Source organism: Propithecus coquereli, unplaced genomic scaffold (assembly GCF_000956105.1).
Source record: "Propithecus coquereli isolate 6110/MARCELLA unplaced genomic scaffold, Pcoq_1.0 Scaffold59, whole genome shotgun sequence".
Taxonomy (NCBI): domain Eukaryota; kingdom Metazoa; phylum Chordata; class Mammalia; order Primates; family Indriidae; genus Propithecus; species Propithecus coquereli.
In genome coordinates, this window is record NW_012151840.1 from 6,096,514 (window position 1) to 6,117,927 (window position 21,414).

The 21,414-nt window shown below is 47.3% G+C and overlaps 1 protein-coding gene and 1 pseudogene across 2 annotated transcripts in view; one reads left to right on the top strand and one right to left on the bottom strand.

The window, feature by feature from the left end:
• ZNF687 (zinc finger protein 687) overlaps positions 1-3,639 on the bottom strand; it is a 9,481-nt gene extending 5,842 nt beyond the window's left edge. The window contains exon 1 of one of the 2 annotated variants that reach the window (XM_012658764.1): positions 3,485-3,639. The gene's annotated coding sequence lies outside the window, so the exon portion shown is untranslated. Of the gene's footprint in view, positions 1-1,961; positions 2,485-3,484 lie in introns of those variants that run through there. The other variant, XM_012658765.1, reaches the window with a different exon arrangement.
• A 13,611-nt stretch (positions 3,640-17,250) lies between these two features.
• LOC105821912 lies at positions 17,251-19,039 on the top strand (annotated as a pseudogene).
• Positions 19,040-21,414: the final 2,375 nt, after the last annotated feature.

Consider the following 21,414-nt stretch of genomic DNA (forward strand, 5'->3'; position numbering starts at 1 on the left):
CTGAGGCAGGAGGATCGCCTGAGCCCAGGAGTTTGAGGTTGCTGTGAGCTAGGCTGACGCCACGGCACTCTAGCCCGGGCAACACAGTGAGACTCCGTCTCAAAAAAAAGAAAAAAAAGAAATACAGAGAAAGGCTGGGCATAGTGGCTCACATCTGTAATCTCGGCACTTTAGGAGGCCAAGGAGGGAGGACTGCTCAAGGCCAGGAGTTCGAGATCAGCCTGGGCAACATAGCAAGATCCTGTCTCTACAAAAAAATCCAAACACTTAGCTGGACGTGGTGATGTGCACCTATGGTCCCAGTCACTTGGGAGGCTGAGGCAGGAGGACCGCTGGAGCCCAGGAGCTGGAGGCTACAGTGAGCTATGATTGCATCACTGCACTCCAGCCTGGGCAACAGAGTGAGACCGTGTCTCTAAAAAGATATAAAATAAAATAAAGAAAAAATACAGAGAAAGGTAAAAGAGGCAGAAGAAGCTCAGTGAGCATCTTGGTTGAAGTCAGTTCATCCCCTCCTGTGCCCAGCAAAGAACTAATCAATTGATACTACTATTAAGAAGGAGGACATGGCCGGGCGCGGTGGCTCACGCCTGTAATCCTAGTTCTCTGGGAGGCCGAGGCGGGCGGATTGTTTGAGCTCAGGAGTTCGAAACCAGCCTGAGCAAGAGCGAGACCCTGTCTCTACTAAAATTAGAAAGAAATTAATTGGACAACTAAAAATATATAGAAAAAACTAGCCGGGCATGGTGGCACATGCCTGTAGTCCCAGCTACTCGGGAGGCTGAGGCAGGAGGATCGCTTAAGCCCAGGAGTCTGAGGTTGCTGTGAGCTAGGATGACGCCACTGCACTCTAGCCTGGGCAACAGAGTGAGACTCTGTCTCAAAAAAAAAAAAAAAAAAGAAGGAGGACATACATGATGCTGCTCTAAGTTTAAAGGCTCGTTCACATCAGCATAGAACAATTCCTATTCTTCATGGAGCTTCTGGGGTCCACAGAGATCTGAAAGACCACATGCACAAAGGGGCAGTGACTTAAGCCAAGACTTAAGAAATGATTCTGGGTCAGCTTGACCACAGGCCTGCCATAGCAGCAAGTTACTTTGGTGCCTTCCTTTGGCTGTCTGAAAAAGGGGCAAGTGATCTATATATCATAGGGTTATTCTGAGCATGACATGAAACTGTAAATGTAAAAGTCAGACCCAGAATAAGACTGATCATTCCAGCTGGGCCAAACAAGGACACTTCAAGTCAAAGAGGAGCTGGGAAGGAATAAGCACTGGGAATCTGGGGCTGGGGTCAGAGATAAGAGTCAAGGGTCACATAAGGTCAAGTCTGGAGCACTTGGCGCCATCACTTGCACCTGGAGATCTAGCTTGGTCAGCAGGGAGAAATGGACTCAGTAAAATCACCCAAGAGATCTAGATGGAAAGAATAAGATACAGGAACAGAAAGAGACAAAGAGAAGAGAGACAGAGGGGAAAACGGTGACGGCAGCCTGGTCACAAGGGCCCCAGCCTAGGCCTCTCCTGTCACAAACACCTGCTGCTTGCTCACTACCTTCCCTAGCGGCCCGCCCTCCCCATCTTGCTCTCTCAGGGCTAAAACCCCCAGGGTACAAGCTTATCCAGCACAGCTGCCACAATAGGGACAAGCCAGGCTCCTCACCTCAGTCTACCCCCCGACTCAAACTCCTTGCCCTCGCAATCTTCCTTTGGCAACAGTAGGCCAGAAGTCTCAACCAACCCCAACCTCGCCCAGCGCAAAAAAAAAATTGCACAAGACTTATGTGGCACTAAATCAACAAGGAGGCCAGCTCGGAGTGTGTGGGGGACCCAGGTCTGTCCCCTACCAGTTTCTCTCCCCATAAGTGTTTCTCTTCTCAAAGAGCAACTAAAGAAGTCTCTATCCTTACACATTCCCTGCCCAGGATGCAAGCCATTTCCTAGGGCAAATTCTCTCACCTCTTTCCAGCCTTCGGACTGTAACTGGAGACAGTCCCAGCAGGTGGCAGCTGGCATTGTTGGGGACCAAGGTGGGGGTGGGGGGAAAGGGTGCCAACTAGAAGAAGAAAGTAGGAGTCCTCCCCTCACCTCACCCCTTCATTTAATTCTGCAGACTCTGTGCTTAAACAAAGCCCTTCATGCCTTGTCCCAGCCCTGATGAATCCACAGGGCCATCCTCAGTCTGGCTCCCTCCCGGACCAAACAGGCCCGAGCGACCTTCCACTCAGGCCTCAGGAGAGTGGGCTGGTAAAGCTCAGGCCAGGGGGGACTACAAGAAAACACCTGCGAACTCGCCTCCCCCAACCACCTCCCCCTCTGGCATCCAAGTGACTTAGAAGTCATCCAATTACCACCCACCCAGAGCAGACAGTTGACTAAGCAGGGACCTCAAGGCCAAGGAGACTCCCCCACCCCACACCTAGGCCTTTCTGCCACTGTTGCACCCTGTCCCTAGGGCTCCCATCTCCCCCGCCCTCTTTTCCCTCTGTTCTTCCCCAAAAGCCAAAGGAAGGGGCTGTACAGGAAGAGGGTGAACAGAATCAGGTAGGGTGGGGGCTCCACTGCTCTCTGCCCAGGCCCAAGGCCTGCTGCGCAGAGCAGGGCGAAGGGCCCGCGATTAGGTTGCGGCCAAGCTGGGCAGCGGGTGGAATTAAGTCCCTGCCATCTGCCATGGGCCGGCGCGGGGAGCAGGTCTGGGGTTGCGATCAGGGGGCGGGGTGTACTTAAGAGAAGCTAGAGGGGAAACTGAGGCGCGCGGCGCTTCTCTTGCTCCCACCGGCGTGCGAAGTGAAGACCGAGCCTCAGCCAGGCCAGGCCCTTTGGGAGCTGCTGCGCAGCACCCTGGGGCCCAGGACTGCACAGGAAGGGAGGACGCACGAAAAGAGGGGGAGTGGGAAGAGGGCGGTCTCAGCATGACTCTCAGCTCTCCAGCCCGCGTCCGTTCCAACTCGGACCTCGTCCCCTCCCCTCTGTGCGCAGTGCAGCCTGCTCCCGGCGCGGACTCCCGGAGTCTCTAGAGACAGAGGAGTGATCGGAAAGCGCGCGGCGGGCCCAGGGCGCGAACCCGAGTACTGCTCGGGCCCGGACGCTGACCCGCGCCCAGTCGGGGTGCAGGCTCAGCTCCGGCCTGGTCCAGTTCCCCCGCCCCCACCCCCGGACACGGACACCATTTTAGGTCGCGACATCCCGCAGCCTCCAGTCCCCGGGCCGCACTTCGGGCGCCTCTTGGGCTGGGGGCGCCAGGACTTGGGATCCCCGACTCTCGTTCTAGGTTTACTCGGCTAAGGGCTGTGCTTTCAACAGGCTTGGAGTTTCGCCCACCCACCCTAAGGGATGGAGGCGGCGTCTGGGCCTTCCTAGAAGCCGCCCCAGGGGGCGGCGCGGAAAGGGGGTAGTTGACCAAGTGGGGGAGGGGCGGGGGTATTTACCCGCCCCCCCAGGGGGCGGGGCCAAGGGCGGGTATTTACCCCAGGCACACTTACTTGTTCTGCTCCTCTGGCGGGCCGAGACCCGGCGGTCTCTACCCGGCTCCAGCCGCCACCGCCGCCGCCGCCGCCGCCCTCCCGACGGCCGCCGCTACTTCCTGCTTCTCTCCGGTTCAGCCTCCCCCCTCCCTCAGCTCCCTCCGCGCTCCGGGCCTGGACTGCCCGCTTTCACACTCGCCATTGGCCCGCACCCGCGTCGTTCAGCGTTGCGCCCCTCCCACCCCCGCGCGGGGTTGGCCTTAAGTACTGCCGCTCGGTACTGGCCCCGCACGGTCCTCTTATCCTCATTGGGCACGGGGCCTAGGCCCCCTGAAGATACCGCTCCTCATTGGCTGCGCCGAGGTCCACCTGCCCCATCTGCACATCTCAGAAACGATTGGCCTCCGTCCCTGTCGCTTAGAGAGAAGCCAGCCTGACTCCGGGCTTTCCTACTGGAAGGGAGACTGTACCAGGTGCGTCTCCGCCCCCTCACTCCCTATTGGCGCTGGAAGCTTGAGGCTGCTGTTCACTTATGCAAATATAAGGAACTCAGCCCCTGCGTGGTGAGCACTTGGAGCAGAACTTCATCGAGTCGGAACCCGGAAGTGTCGATCCATTTGTTCTTTTTGAAACTAAACCCCAGTGTCAATGATGCCGGGCAGAAATCACAGAATGGGACGCCACCCCAAACATTACGTCATCCGGTTGACTATTTCCTCGCAGTCTTCCCACTGTCTAAATTGTCATATAATCTGCATGGATGGGGTCCTTGCGCGGGCCAGCTCCTGGGCGATGGAGTCACCCATAGCCCCTCCCTCTGCGGGAGGGCTCGGAAAAAGCATAGGATTCGGAGTTTGGAAGGAACCGGGACCTTAACGCTGGGAAGGGCTTGCGGACCGGAAGTGGGGGACAGGTGACGTTAGGAGTGCTGGCGTGGCTTGGCCCATTTCCAAAGGGATCTTAAAGCGGCAACGAATAGGCTTCCTGAGCATGGGAGGGAGGGGCCCCAGATCCGTTTCCCATTTGAGAGCTCGCCTTTCCCCGCCCCCAGCACAGGTAGGGGGGTGGGGTCGAGGCCGAGTTTTCCCGCGCTTTGTCGCCCCACCCCCTGGAGGCGGGGGAAAGGGAGGAGTTGCTCGGAAAATGAATAACTTTGATGCTCTAATCAGCATTCTACTTGCAGAATTCATCTGCATGGCCGGTGTGCCACCTTGTGCACACTGGAGCCCGCCCGGACGCCTCCGCAGCCTACGGCACAGGCAGCCGCTCACGAGCGGCGTCGTTTTTAAAGGTGGTTTTGTTAACCCCCTGGTCCCAGAACACTAGACCCAGGCTCTTAGGTGCGCCCTGAGAATTTTCGTGCTGCATCCAAGTGTGAAGGAGAGCTTCTGGGTGGGAATTTTGGGGCCACCACTTACCATATGGCGGCATCGGGCAAGTCGCTCAACCTCCCGGAACCTGTTTTCTCATGGGTAAAATGGGGATTATAACATCCACCCGACAAGATTAATTTTGTGAGGATTGAAAGAGTTTAGAATGTGAAAGTGTTTTGTAAAATAATTGGCAAATGACATTAGTGCGCCCTCCTCCCCCCAGCCTCCCCCTCCCGCCTTGCTCCGGCTCCCAGCGCTCTTCCTCCTCCGAACAACCCGTTTAGAATCCCGAGCTGGATGGAAGCGCCCGGCACGCCATTCCCACCTCCTACCCCAGGTCCCTGTTTGGAATAACAAAGCTACTCGTATACGCGTATTATGTGCGGGGTTTATTAGAACTTTATGTATATGAACTCAGTCAATCCTTGCCACAACCGTGGAGGGAGGTACTATTATTTCTTAGTCTTTTTGTTTGTTTTGGTTTTTTTTTTGAGACAGAGTCTCGCTCCATCGCCCCAGCTAGAGTGCTGTGGCTTCATCATAGCTCTCTGCAACCTCCCACTCCTGGGCTCAAGCGATCCTCCTGCCTCAGTCTCCCAAGTTAGCTGGGACTACAGCCGCGTGTCACCACGCCCGGGCTAATTTTTCTACTTTTGTAGAGATGCGGGGGCGTGTCACTCTCACTCAGTCTGGTCTGGAACTCCTGACCTCGAGCGATCCTCCCGCCTCGACCTCCCAGAGTGTTAGGATTCCTGGCGTGAGCCACTGCGCCCAGCCGGGAGGTACTATTATTATATCTCTGTTTTACTGAAGAAAAAATCGAGGCACAAACAGATTAAGTCAGGTGACTCATCCAAAGTCAGAGACAGTGGAGTTGAAATTCTAGAAGTCCAGAAAGCTAAACACTATACAAATTCCCTGGCCAGGAGGGTCCTGGATAGAATAGCTTGTTCTTCCATCACCATTCATTTAAGAAAAGTTTAAATCAACCAACATTTCTTGAACACCATGTGTGAGTCAAGCACTGTTCAGGCGCTGGGGATACAGCAGTGAACAAAGCAGACGAGATTCCCCGTCAGGAAACATACGTTCCTGAGGCGAAGACAAACAACTGTTAGAATGAGAGCTGCCAAGGAAAAAAACAAAGCAGAGCTAGCAAGCCGTGAAAAGACAGGGAGGAATCCTCGATGTGTGTGACTAAGTGAAAGAAGCCCATCTGAAAAGGGTGCATACTGTATGATTCCATTCTGGAAAAGGCAGAACTATGGAGACGTGGAAAGACCAGAGGTTGCGGAGGGTTCAGGTGGAGGGAGAGAGAGAGGAATAGGTGGAGCACAGGGGACTTTTAGGGCACTGAGACTATTCTGTGTGATACTGTGATAATGGATACATTACATTATACAACTGTCAAAAGCCATGGAATGTACAACACAGAGTGAACCTTAATGTAAACTGTAGGCTTTAGTTAATAATAATGTATCCAAGCGTTACAGCTCTTTTAGAAGTTGTCTAGCAGGTTTTCTGGTCCTCAGTGGAAGACTCCTCCTCCCCACAATTTTTTATGAAAAATTTAAAGAAAAATAAATAATGTATCCATATTGGTTGATCAGTGGTAACAAAAATGTACCACAGCAATGTAAGATGCTAATAATAGGGGAAACTGGAGGGGGAGAATACATGGGAACTCTTTACTTCCTGCTTGATTTTTCTGCAAACCTGAAAATGCTCCAAGAAATAAAGTGTATTAATTTTAAAAACAAAACCCCCCAAATTTTTAAAAATATAAAGTGGGGAGGAAGACAGGAAGTATGGAAAGGTTGTAATTTTAGATATGGTGGACAATAATTTTAGTTAAGTGACAATTAAATAAGGGCCAGAAGGAGGTGAAGGAGTGAGCCGTGCAAATCTCTGGGACAAGAACATTCGGGAAGAATGAACAAGTACAAGGCGTGAGTGTGTTTCAGAGAGGTAAGGGGGTGAGGAGTGAGTCAGGTCCCAGTGTGCTTTGGAGGCTATTGAGAGGTCTTCGGCATTTCCTCAGAATGGGATTGGAAGCTATCAAAAAGAGACAGATGTCATGGTAGCCTGACTTACCTTTTAAAAGAGTTGGAAGTAGGGTATGAGAGAAAGAAAGACACTCAAAAGTGTGGGGCCTGAGGAAGTAGAAGCATGATGTTGCCACTTCCTGAGCTGGGAAGACTACAAAGAGAAGCAGGTTTCAGGCATTGGGTCGGTAGCTCAATTTCAGTCACGTTGAATTATTACCCATCCAAGTGGAGATACAAATCTGGGTGTCATCGGCTTATAGATAGTATTTAAAACCCAGGTCATATGCAGAAGATCACCAAGGGAGTGTGTAAGGATCAAAAGGAGAAAAAGTCCAAGCATTAGCCATGGGAAACTCCAAAATTTAAAGGTCAAGGAGATGAGAGGAACCAGCAAAGGAGAAAGAATAGCAAAGACATGAAGGAGGGAACCAAGAGACTGTTGTGACCTTGAAGCCAAATAAAGAGTTTGGAGGAGGAGGAGGAAAGAGTGGTAAACGGTCAGATTCTACTAAAATATCAAGTAGGATGAAGCCTGAGAATTGACCAATGGATTAAAGCAAAATGAAGGTCATTGGTGATTGCAATAAGGCAGATTTGGTGGATTGGAAGGGACAAAGGCTTGCATGGAATGGGTTCAAAACAATAGAGGAGGAAAAAAGAAAAAGGAGACAGTGACTATTGACAATTCTTTAAAAGGAGTGAAAGACAGAAACGGGGTGGTAACTGGAGAGACAAGAGTAATCAAGAAAGAACTATTTTAGGATGAAGAAATTGTGGTGTTGGTACACTGGTGGGAAAGACCCTGTAGAGAGAAAAAACTGCTATTGCAACAGAGAGATAAACAAAAGTTCCTGAAGCTATGTCTTAAAAATGTGAGCAATGGGGTCTAATTCACAAAAAGAGGGGTTACCTTACATAGAGGTAGGGACAGTTCACGCATAATAACCAGAGAGAAGGCAGAGTGCGTGCACATGTGGCGAGGGAGCTGTGGAGTGTCTCTCTTGTTACCTCTGTTGTCTCAATGGTATAAGAGGCAGGATCATCCTCTAGGAGTGAGGATGATGGAGGAGCTAGGAGTTTGAGGAGAGAAAAGGTAGGAAATAGACACTCAGGAGAGAGGAATGCATGAAGGAGAAGAGACAGAGGAACTGAGAGGCCGGCGGCTGGAAGCCTCCTTGACATGGATATTGACATCATCAGGAATTAGGACAGGAATAGTATAGGAGAGAATGACAGTGGGGGGAGGCAGGAGATGGCTACAACAAGCAGAGGTGGTGGATGCTATAAACAGAAGGCATGTGCTTACGTGTGTCTGCGTGGGCATTTCTAGCTCTCCAAAGGTTCCTCTTACCCTTTCCCAGGCAATTACCACTATTCTGCTTCTATCACTATTGATTTACTGCTCTTGCACTTCAAATAAATGGAATCATACAGTACATAATTTTTGTATATCCAACTTCTTTCTTCCAACATCTCGTTTGTGAAATCTAATTATGTTGTAGTAATAGCTTGGTTTTTTTATTGCTATTTAATATTTAATTTTATGAATAAACCAAAATTTATTTTATTTATTTATTTTTTCTAAAAGACTAGTCAAGTGCAGTAGTGAGGAGGGGGGAAAGTAGCAGAACAAGGAGTTCAATCTGTAACTGACTATGAACAATCAAGTGAGGTAACTCGCTACCTTCGGACCAGCCAATAAACCACAATTTATACATTCTGCTGTTGATGGACATTTCAGTTGTGTACAGTTTGGGGCTGTTATGAATAAAACTGCTATGAACATTTTTGTACCTGTATTTTTTTAATTATTTTTATTATTTTTAGAGATAGAGTCTCACAATGTTATTCAGGCTGGACTTGAACTCCTGGACTCAAGCAATCCTCACGTCTAGCCTACTGAGTAGCTGGGATGATAGGCACATGCCACTGTGACCTGCTTTTTGTACCTGGATTTTAATGGAGAGATGCACCTATTTTTCTTGGGTATATAGCTGAGTCATAGGGTATGTGTATTTTTTGCTTTAGTCTCAATAGATTTTGCCAGTTTCCAAAAGTATTCCAGTTTATACTTTTACCAGCAACGTATGGGTGTCTAGATGCCTTATAGTATCCATACTTGTACTTGGTATGGTCAGTCCTTTTAGTTTTAGGTATTCTAGTAGATATGTTTTGGTGTTTCACTGTGGTTTTAATTTGTATTTCCCTGATGAAAAATTATGTTGAGCATCTTTTCATTATTCTTATTGGCCATTTGTATCTCCTCTTTTGTAAAGTGCTTTTTCAAGTCTTTTGCCCATGATTTTATTAGTTTTTTTCTTATTGATTTGTGCTGGGATTTTTTGTTGTTGTTGTTGTTTTCTTTCTTTTTTGAGACAGGATTTCACTCTCTCACCTGGGCTAGAGGGCAACGGCGTCATCCTAGCTCACAGCAACCTCAAACTCCTGGGCTGAAGTGATCCTCCTGCCTCAGCCTCCCGAGTAGCTGGGACTACAGGTGCGTGCCACCATGCCCGGCTAATTTTTCTATTTTTTGTAGAGACGGGGGTCTCACTTGTGCTCAAGCTGGTCTTGAACTCATGGCCTCAAGCAATGCTCTGGCCTCGACCTCCCAAAATGCTAGGATTACAGGCATGAGCCACCTCGCCTGGCCTGTGCTGGTTTTATGTATATATACACTCTGAATGCAAGTCCTGTTCAAGTATGTTAGCTGCAGGTATTTCCTTCCAGCCTGTGGCTTGCCTTCCCACTCTCTTAGCGCTGCTTTACTGATGAATGTAAGTCCTTACTTTTTTTAAATTGAGGTGAAATTCATGTAACATAAAATTAATATTTTAAAGTGAACAATTGAGTGGCATTTAGCACATTCATAATGTGTATAGGCTCCACATCTTTCTAGTTCCAAAACATCTTCATCACTCCAAAAGGAAACCCTGCATCCGTTTAGCAATTGCCCCCCAGCCCCTGGCAACCACCACTATGTGTTCTACCTCTACGGATTTTCCATCTGGATATTTCTTTTTTTTTTTTTTTTGAGACAGAGTCTCACTCTATTACCGAGGCTAGAGTGCCATGGCATCAGCCCAGCTCACAGCAACCTCAAACTCCTGGGCTCAAGAGATCCTCCTGCCTCAGCCTCCAGAGTATCTGGGACTACAGGCATGCACCACCATGCCCAGCTAATTTTTTATATATGTATATTTTTAGTTGTCCAGCTAATTTCTTTCTATTTTTTTAGTAGAGACGGGGTCTCGCTCTTGCTCAGGCTGGTCTCAAACTCCTGAGCTCAAACAATCCACCCGCCTCGGCCTCCCAGAGTGCTAGGATTACAGGCATGAGCCACCGCGCCCGGCCTCCATCTGGATATTTCATATAAACTCAGTCACTCAGTATTTGATCCCTTGTGTCTGGCTTCTTTCACTTACATACAAGTGTTTTCAAAGTTCATCCAAGAACCTCTTAATTTTTTTTAGAACCTCCTAATTTTAATAAAGTCCAATAAAACAATCTTTCTTTTATGGTTGGTGCTTTTTGTGTCCTGTTTAAGGTCGAGAAGTTGTTTTCCATTTGCCTTTGTTCTGTAAGGGTTATTTGTTTTATCTTTAACATTTGGGTTTATGATTTATCCTGAATTAACATTTGCATATTGTGTGAGGTTAGGGATCAAAGTTCATTTTCTCTCCATGGGGATAGTCACCATTTATTGAAAAGACCATTCTTTCCCCACTGATCTGTGGTGGGGTAGTGCTGTGTTCTTGAGCTGGTTGGTTCCAGCGGTAACCTCCTGACACCCTCCCAACTTCCTGATCATAGCAAGGACAGCAGCCTCCCTGACAGACTGGTTCTGCCATGTTCTGAGAATCATTCCTGGAGCCCAGACCAGAGCCCCCTCTGCAGCCCTTCTAATGGCTTCAGAAGCACTGAAATCAATAACTTAAATTCCTTTTTACTTAAAATACCTGGACTGGATTTTGTCTTGTGCACTGAAGCCTGACCAATCAAACCCTGACAGCTGTGCATACAACTGTGTACAACTCATCTGGCCTGTCCCCAGTGCTGTTTGTGGCATAGATTGTTGCCTGGAGCTTAAGTTTCTTATTTCCCTAACAGGTGCCTTGTTGGAAGGTAGGTGGGATTATGGTGACAAAGAAGGGAAGAGGTTGCCTGTGGTTTGTTTTAGATAAACCTGCCACCTGAGGGAAAAGTGAGCCTCAGAGAGCACTATTACGAGTCTGCAGAGTCCGGCCTCAGGGCCCCTCAGCCTCCTCCTCCCCACTACACCCCCATCCAGGGAGACTCACTCTTCAGAACTGGAAATCCCCACAGCCCTGACCCCAGCATTCCCTCCTCAGTCCACACCCTCTCCCTGGGGGACCTCACCCACAAACGTCTCTCACCTTGGCCTAACAACGTTGCTTGGGTGTCACTTGCTCAGATCTCCTACCTGAGCTCCATGTGCCATCCATAAATGCTACAGACACTTCCCAGCTCCACCATGAGAGCAAAATTCACTGCTTTCTACCAAACATTCTCTTGTTCCTGAACTTTCGTCTCAGGGAAAGTCACCACCACCAACCCACATGCACAAACCCGGTGTCGTCTTTTACCCATCCCTCTCCCTTATCGCCCATGATGACCGATCAGTCCCAAGGCCTGTCGATTCTACCTCCAAAACCCAACCCCAGGCCCAAGATTGCAACCCTTGTTCCAGCCACCATCATATCTGGTCTGGCTGTTGGCAACAGATTCCTCACCCTTGTTCCACCCCAACTGAGATTTTTTTTCCTATAAAACACAATTAATTATATTTAGATGCTTTGAACCCTTAATTCTCTCCAAACATCTGCATGATCAAGGCCAAACTACTTGGCATGTCACACCAAACACTCTATTTGGCCTCATACCCTCCCTGCCGGCACCCTGTACAGACTGCATGGCAGGTCCCTAAACACGCCACACTATTTGATACCTTTGCACTACAGTTCTGCCAACCATCGGTTCACTCTCCTTTCCTTGTCTGCCTGGCACACTCTTCTCCTTTCAAAGCTGTACCAGCTCTCTGTTGCGTACGTAACTCTGCTACTGCACCTGTCATGATGATATGATTCATGTTCAGCTATTTGTCTTGTCCCACTAGACTGTGGCATTCCTAAGGCCAGTCTCATCCATCTTTGTACCACCTGAAGCTACTTCAGAGCCTGGCCCAGAGTAGACACAAAATAAATGTTTGTTAAATGAGTGAGTGTATAAAGTGAATAAATAAATAAATACGAAACTGAGCAAGTAGTTTAATCTCTCCACACATCAGTTTTCTCATTTGGAAAATGGGACTAACACCTACCCTGCCTGCCCGCCTCCCAGAACTGTAAGAACTACCAAGATAATGGACATGACTGCTTTGTAACCTGAAAAGAAATGAACCTTGCAGTTTATTTCTGTGTAGCGGACGGAGGTCCTTAGGAACCATACTCTTCCACTTTCTAGGACAAAGACCACAAACTATGGGCCCATGGGCTGAGCATGGACTACATATGTATTTTTAATGTTAAGATCATTCTTGCCCGGGCATGGTGGCTCATGCCTGTTGTAATCCCAGCACTTTGGGAGGCCGAGGCAGGAGGATCGCTTGAGGTCAGGAGTTTGAGACCAGCCTGAACAAGAGTGAGAGCCCCATCTCTACTAAAAATAGAAAGAAATTAGGCAGGCAACTAAAAAAAAATAGAAAAATTTAGCCAGGTGTGGTGGTGCATGGCTGTAGTCCCAACTGATAGGGAGACTGAGGCAGGAGCATCGGTTGAGCCCAGGATTTGAGGTTGCCGTGAACTAGGCTGACGCCACAGCACTCTAGCCCAGGCAACAGAGCAAGACTCCGTCTCAAAAAAAAAATCATTCTTTCCCAGCAATATAGGAAATGGAATATCACTGAAATCCCACCTGGTACCAGAGTGCCTTAATTTGCTAGATAAAATATTTTAAATATCTTTTCTTCAGATTTTAAATATTTTGATATTCTGAAAATTCTCAAACACATACTAAAGTAAACAAGAAAGCATAATAGGCTCAGCGCGGTAGCTCACGCCTGTAATCCTAGCACTTTGGGAGGATGAGACCGGAGGATAGCTTGAGGTCAAGAGGTGAAGTCCTGAGCAAGAGCAAGACCTAACCTCTATAAAAAATAGAAAAATTAGCCAGGCATGGTGGCTGGCACCTGTAGTCCCAGCTATTTGGGAGGCTGAGGCAGGAGGATTACTGGAGCCCAGGAGTTTGAGGTTGCTGTGAGCTAGGCTGATACCATGACACTCTAGCCCTGGCAACAGAGTGAGACTCTGTCTCAAAAAAACAAAAAAAAATTATAATAATGCCAGATACCTCTAGAGGGGGATGATAGAAGTGGGGTGAAAAGTAGAATTATTTGAAAATCTGTTTAGGGAGGGTGGTATTTTCCTTTCCAGCCCATGCAGCTCTGTGACTGCCCCTCCTCCACCTAGGCAGAAAACTTGAGGTTTATGCGCCAGAGAAGGCAGAAATATTATTCTAAAAACAGGAGGACTAAAAGAACATTTACATCCTAAATTCTGAGAACCTCAGCATTTTCCCCCAACTCAGTACCCAGACCACTAGCAATCAGAGCTATACTCTCCAAGTAGGCGATTGGAATATGTTTGCTTTGGAGAATCTGACCCAAAGATAAAGACCTCGAAGTTTCCCCAAGGAAAAGACCTGGCCAGATCATCCTAGAGAAAATCTTTCAGTTAACAGCTCCCCACCAGGGTTCAAAGATGCATTGTCTCCCATACACTCTGAGAAATAAACTTATATATTGATGGAGAAAGTAAAATTCTGCCCTGCCATTTGTCAACCTGGAATAACAAACACGGATAGCGCCAGCTGCAAAGTTAACAGGAAGCAAAATTTCTCCTAAGGTATGCAGCAGTAAAGTGCAGAGCGACCCCCTTCTGTGACTACTCCTTTCTTACTCACTGAGAAATTTTGTTCTCTAAAACCATAGACTGTAAGAAACATTGCTGTTTGAAACCATATCAGTGAGAATGGGTATTGCACTTTCGCCTGAGGATGTGCCAGTTGCCTTGAATCAGAGAAGCAGCCTTGACTCACAACCCAGGTGCAGAGCTTCAGCTGAGGGGTTTCTGGACACAGTATTCTATCAATGTTTACTTTGCAGTCTAGACCCGATATTAACTGTTTACAAAGATCCCTATTCACTATGAGCCTGTGAGAACAGCAGTCCCCAACCTTTTTGGCACCGGGGACTGGTTTCGTGGAAGACAATTCTTCCACGGTTGGGGTGGAAGGGATGGCTTCGGGATGATTCAAGCACATTACATTTATTGTGCACTTTATTTCTATTACTATTACATTGTAATATATGATGAAATAATTATACAACTCACCATTACGCAGAATCAGTGGGAGCCCTCAGCTGGTTTTCCTGCAACTAGATGGTCCTATCTGGGGGTGATGGCCGACGGTGACACCCGGAGTGTGTTGCTTATGTCCAGTCTACTCCATGATCTCGTTTTGGTTGCTGTCACTGCAGAAAGCCCTGCTTCGCAAAGACAGGATGTTGGAAATGGAAGCAGGCTGTTCAGTGCTTTTGTGGCAATCTCATATTCTGCCCTGAATGTAACCCAGAACATATGGAGATTTGAAGTGATCTCAAACATACTTTTAAGGCCACTGTCCTTTGTGATCTCAAACAGTTGATCTTCTTCTAGCACGGACAAAGTCGATTCACCTGGCTTATTCAAAAATGGGTCGCAGATCCATTCCTTCCCATTTTGGGGGTCTCTTGTGGTTGGGAAGTGATGCTCAAACTCTTTTGAAAGCTGAGGTAGGTGATCGTGCACCATGTGGGAGAAAGAAAGCCCTGGCTCAGTCTCTTTCAAAATCTCTGCTAATGTTTGAAACATGTCAGAAATCCCGGTGTTGCCCACATAATTCTAGTTTGGCTTTGAGTGCGGCCACTTTATCTGCTGACTTGAACAGAGTGTTCATTCTCCCCTGAAGTGACAGATCGAGTTGCTTGAGCAGGTTGAATATGTCACACAAGTAAGCAAGTTTTGTGACCCATTCTGTGTCACTGAAATGTGCTACCAGTAGTGACTGTTTTCTAAAAGAAATCTCTGGAGCAGCTCTTGTAACTCAAAAATTCTGGCCAGGGATCTACCTTTAGAAGCTATCTCACTTTTGTGTGTAAGAGAAGACGTGTGTGCTCTGCGTCCATGTCCTCACAGGGCTGTGTGAGCAGATGTGAGTTAAGGGCATGTACTTTAGTGTGGTTGATAATTTTAATCACATCCTGCAAAACGTTGTTTAGTTGAGGTGACATTTTTCGGCTAGCCAGCGTTTCTCTATGGATGACACAGTGCGTAGACTCACATTCAGAAGCGACCTCCTTGACTGGAGTAGTGAAACCAGAAAGCCGTCCAGTCACGGCAGCTGCTGTGTCTGTGCGTATACTGACACAAAATGACCAATTCAGTTTTCCTGATACGTAATCATTCAAATATTTGAATAGTTCTGCAGCTGTGGTGTTGGTTGGCAACAAAAGTGCACATAACATATCCTCATGCACATCCTCCTGAAAATATATCTCACAAAAAGAAGCTTTGTTGTCAATATTGGTAGACTTGTCAACCTGGATTGCATACCATGGTGACTCGTAATCCTCTCTAACAATTGTTCCTCAGTATCCTGTGCTGTTTCATCAATGCATCTAGTTATGGCGCTAGCCAAAAGAGGAACATGTGCCACCTTTTGAACTGCAGCCTCTTCTAAAAGTTCATGGCAAATGTCCTTAGCAGCAGGCAGGACCAACTCTTCCCCAATAGTAAAGGGCTTCTTAGCTTTGGCGATGCGGTAGCCACTAAGCATGATGCTCTCAGTGCAGACACAGTGGACGAAGTGGTGGCCTTCAATAATTGCTTCTGTTCTTCGTGTTCATGTTTTTTTCTTTTGAAAAACTCCAAAGGCTTGTCTTTTAATGCGGGGTACTTGGTCTCCATGCGGCGAAGCAGTTTTGAAGGTCATGGCTTTGTTGGGTCGCCAGTGGCCACATATTACACAAAGTGGGCTTGGAGAATGTGAATCACCCGTTGCAATGAACCCGTAATTGAAGTAGGACTCTTGGTATTATTTTTTTAATTCAGCTTTCATTTTGTTGGCAGTCTTAGAGTCTTCAGCTGTCTCATCATTGGGTCTCTCTCCCTTTTCAAAGAAGCTCTCCAGTGACGTTTACTTTTTACTCATTTTTGCTAGGGTTAGCTTGTGGGCTTACCAAAACTGTGACTGAGACAAGCGTGCAGTGAGGGAAAGAGGCATGGATGGAAGTGGTAAATAGAATAATGGGCGGGCCACGCGAGCTGATATAAGTGTTGGATTTGGACTTAAATCCTGCCACCAGATGCAGCTGTACAATTGAAGTACATCAACTCACTTGCCACTATAAAGCCTGCCACCAGATGCGGCTTAATTGTCACTTGCCACTCAGCAACAGGGTTTTGATATGAGTCTGCAAGCAGTTGATTTATTATGGGCTCTGTGCAATCAAACCTCTCTGCTAATGATAATGGGTATTCGCAGCTGCTCCCCAGTGCTAGCATCGCCGCCTCCGCTCCACCTCGGATCATCGGGCATTAGATTCTCGTAAGGAATGTGCAACCTAGATCCCTCGCATGCACAGTTTATAGTAGGGTTCGAGCTCCTATGAGAATCTAATGCCACTGCTGATCCTACAGGAAGTGGAACGCAGGTGGTGCTGCGAGCAACGGGAGGCGGCTATAAACACAAAGCTTCACTTGCTTGCCTCACTGCTCACCTCCTGCTGTGCAGCCCAGGTCCTAACAGGCCACAGACTGGTACCAATCCATGGCCCGGGGTGGCGGACCACGGTATTAGAACACTGCTTCATTCACCTAAGCTCCCCCTTGCAAATCCTATAGTGTACCTATCTCTTCCTTTGTTTGGCAAGATGCCTTTCAGTACCTTTGGTGTGTGATATTCACTGTAACAAGCCAATAAACCCATCATGGTAGTTGGCGGATGGGCTAGGATAACCCCCTTGAAGAAAACTGGAGGCTTTGGTTTAGCAAAGCAAAAGAGTAAATCAAGAATGAAGTCTATAAATATATAGAACTATTATCTATCCATAATAATTTTTTTTTAAGGCAGGGTTTCGTTCTGTTGCCCAGGCTGGAGCACATGTGCTGGCTCCTTCATGCTGCTTTTAGCAAAGTCCTGCATAAGACACATCAATCAGGCTCAAGCTAGTCAGTAAACATAAAGAAATGGAGAGTTTGGGGTTTGGCAGAAGTTGGCAGCCGCCAAAATGGGTCGGTGCTTGTGTGAGTCGTTGAGGGTTTTTTATTCACTATTCTTCCCTGGACTAACTGTATGTGGAACTTTATGTGTGTGTTTGATCATTGTCCTTTGGGGAATCAGACTGCTGCTATCGAGAAAGAAAAAGTCAACGTCAACTAGCAAAAATGGGAAAAATGAAATGGTGATTGCATGTTTTCATCCATACTGCAGTGCTGGTGGAGGCGGAGAAAGAGTTTTATGGTGCGCCTTAAGAGCCCTGCAGAAAAAGTAGGGGAAGCCAGAAGCAGTTTATGTTGTTTATACCCGTGACGTTAACTTCAGGGGTCAACAGATACTAGAAGGTGCTTTCAGAAGATTTAACATCAGATTAACTCTCCCAGTGCAGTTTGTTTTCTTAAGGAAATGCTACCCTGTGGAAGATTCACTCTATCCTCACTTCACACTGCTGGGCCAAAGTCTAGGATGCACATTTCTTGGCTGGGAAGCTCTGGCGCAGTGTGCTCCTGACGTTTACAACGATCCAATGGGATCCGCTTTCACACTTCCTCTCTTAAGTACACAGGGGGCTGCCGAGTTGAAAGCCATGTTCGTTATCCCACTATCAGCACTGACATGCTCTCTGCGGTGAAGAATCAAAATGTTGGATTTAATGATGCAGGTTTCATTACCAGGAATCCGTTACTCAGCAAAGTAAACTCATCTACTACTATTTATTTGCTTTTATTTATGGACTTGTTGGTTCTTGCAGTGATGTGGTCATGATCAATTCTTCTTGGACACTAAACCATATTCTCTCACTGTGGAAGGCTGGGAGTCGCACTAACGTTGTTTATCCACCTTGTGATATGCAGACATTTCTGGACGTTCCCTTACATGAGAAAAAGATGACTCCAGGACATTTACTGGTTTCTGTTGGCCAATTTAGCTTTGAAAAGAATCATCCTTTGCAGATCAGGGCCTTTGCTAAATTGCCGAATAAGAAGGTGGCTGAGTCGTGTCCTCCTAAACTTGTCCTCTTTGCAGGTTGTCGTAACAAAGAAGATGAACTCAGGGTAAACCAACTGGGAAGGCCATCCGAGGACTGAGGAGTTCAAGATGTGGAATTTAAAATAAACACACGGGGTGAGGCATGGTGGCTCATGCCTGTCATCCTAGCACTCTGGGAGGCAGAGGCGGGAAGATCGTTTGAGCTCAGGAGTTCGAGACCAGCATGAGCAAGAGCGAGACCCCGTCTCTACTAAAATAGAAAGAAATTGGCTGGACAACTAAAAATATATAGAAAGAATTAGCCAGGCATGGTGGTGCATACCTGTAGTCCCAGCTACTTGGGACGCTGAGGCAGGAGGATCGCTTGAGCCCAGGAGTCTGAGGTTGCTGTGAGCTAGGATGACGCCACGGCACTCTAGCCCGGGCAACAGAATGAGACTCTGTCTCAAAAAAAAAGAAAGAAAGAAAAACATAAAATAAACATTCCATTTGATGAATTAAAGGATTACTCGTCTGAAGCAACGATTGGCCTGCATGCCATGCAGAGTGAGCGTTTGGGGGTTGGAATTGGGGAGTGTATGGCAGCTGGCACAGTCATCCTCGCACACAATTCAGGGGGCCCGAAGCTTGACATTGCTGTTGCTCGTGAAGGAGACGTAACTGGATTTCTGGCTGAGAGTGAAGAAGGCTGTGCTCATATTCTTTCTATGTCTGCAGAAAAGAGACTCCAAATCCGAAAAAATGCTTGCGCATCTGTAAGCAGATTCTTCGATCAGGAGTTTGAAGTGACATTCTTATCATCTGTGGAAAAGTTATTTAAATAATGTGATATATGTACAAAATAAAGGTATTTCATATTAAAAAAGAAGTGGAAATAACACTCTAGTAAGGAATGTACTTAGGGGCCCGCACACAAAAAAATCAGGAATAGAAAAGTCGGCCGAGGGTCTCATTACATGGAGACTGCTGGCTTGAAAAAACAACTGCTTCTCTAACCTGCTGGAGAAGTTAAGAATGGTAGCTCCTTCACAGTAGCTAAATAGCAGGAGATAGCACTGTGGCCCCAAACCTTTTCTTTTTTTTTTTCTTTTTTCTTTTTCTCATGACCTATCCCCAAACCTTTTCCAAGCACCTTCTGTTAAGAGTTCTGCGACTGACAGTAGTGCAAGACTACCAGCAAAGATCAGATTAACGGTGTTGTCTTCCACTTCAAGCTACCATTAATCAGAGAGCTGGGGGGATGGTCACAGAGGCCAATAATCAAAATATAAGAGTTTTTAGGTTTAATATGATATGTAAGATCTTTGGCTACAGTAACTCATGCTTAATAATTGACTGGAAGCCTACTAATTATTTCAGGAACCACATTACCAAAACAAACTAATAAAAAACCCACACCTGGCCCACAATAGCCTATGACTAATGTCTTGGATACCAAATGCATCCCTCTAGAAGTGGCTGCCAAAGCTGTGCAGCCTTTAAGGAGAGTGTTAACCACCTGAGCCTCCTCAGCCTCCTCAGATGCGCCATGAGTGATAAGGGACAAAGAACAACCTCTCTGAGGGCAGAGCCAGGGCCATGGAGAACAGGGGAGATGATCCCAGGGGGCAGATCCAGGGGAAGCCAGATAGACTAACCAAGCAACTTCCTTCTCTGTCAGCGCATGTCATCCTTGTTCTCCCAGATTTGATACACATTGTTGTTCTGGTGATCTAATGCTGTGTAACACATCACTCTTGTAGCTAAGAGTGGCCATGTGACAAAATTCTGGCCAATGAAGTGCAAACAAAAGTTGTTGGGAAGACTTCCAAGAAAGTTTTTAAGGACAAAAGGCTGATACGGATTCTTTCCTGCCCTTTCCCCATTCCTTCTGATTCCTGGATGGAATGCAGATGTGATAGCTGGAGCTCCAACAGTCACTTTGGACCATGAGGTAATCTTGAGAATGAAAACCACAGGCTAAGGATGAGGAAGAGAAAGATAGAAGGAGCCTGGGCCCCAATGATGATGGATGATGATGAAGCGGCTATGAACTACCTACCACCTATGGAAATTTTTTTACATGAGAGAAAAATAAAACTTGAATCTAATTTAAGCCACTGTTATTTTGGTCTCCATTATTAGCAGCCAAATGCATTTCCTACCTTAGGCAGTAGGCCTTCCTCACTGATTGTCCATGGGAGTAGGAATCCTTCGGTTTTGCTCATCATTTTTATCTTCTGCAAGCCCCATATAATCTGGCACAGAGTAGGTACACAGTGAAGACTGTTGAATGAATCCTAGCACTTTAGGTCATAGCTGGTTTATTGAGCTGTCTGAACACAATAAGGTACAAAGAGCAACAGGCCTTTTTTGCCTTCCCTGACAACCACTGCCTTCAGCTCTGCTCTGTCAGCAGCCTTCCCCACCCCTGGAATACATTTCTCAAGTAGGCCTGTAGCTCTCTGGTAATTTTCTTGGATTACAAGTCTTGAACAGTGCATTTTGAAGCTTCAATCTATTATCCTATTCCAAGCTTCCCCTCCCCCAGCACAGCTGAACCCGCAGCACAGAGACCTGCACTGGCAAAGTGGGGTGAGCCTGTTCTTTGCTCTTCTCTCATCCTCCCTCTGCCTCCTCTCTCTGGCTTCTCCAGGGCTGGAATGGTGGGAGAAAGGAAAGGAGTCAAGTATTACATGGCTGGGGCTCTTAGAGCCTTCTACGAGACAGGTACTTACAGGTACTTAAATGGCTTTCTCTTGGGGGTCCTTAGGAGACTCCCAGGGACTCTACACTGCCCAGTTCTCTGGTGTTTGCAGTGCACTCCCCAGCTGACCTCTTGCATTGTACCCTAAGCTTCTGCTCCATAGCATCTTACCACTGGGGCCTTTTTGCCCTGCAGGTACCCCTCTTGGGCAGGGTTCCACCCAGATCACTCAGGCTTGGATACTTTCCATGCTGTCCTCTTGGTCCCTGGGAAACTCTCACCTTCACCAAGCCAGAGGCAGGAGTGCAGACTACCCCAGCACTACCATCCCGGTCTGGGCCCAGCCAATCTCCGCCATGTCCCATTCCCCACGCTGTCAGCAGACACTTGTTCCTATGTTTATATACATCTCCCAAATACCAGTAAATTCACGTCAAGCTCTTCCAGAACTCTCGGTGCTTTGCTTCTGCTCTTTGACAACACTGGGACAATAATTCTGCCACCCAGAAAACA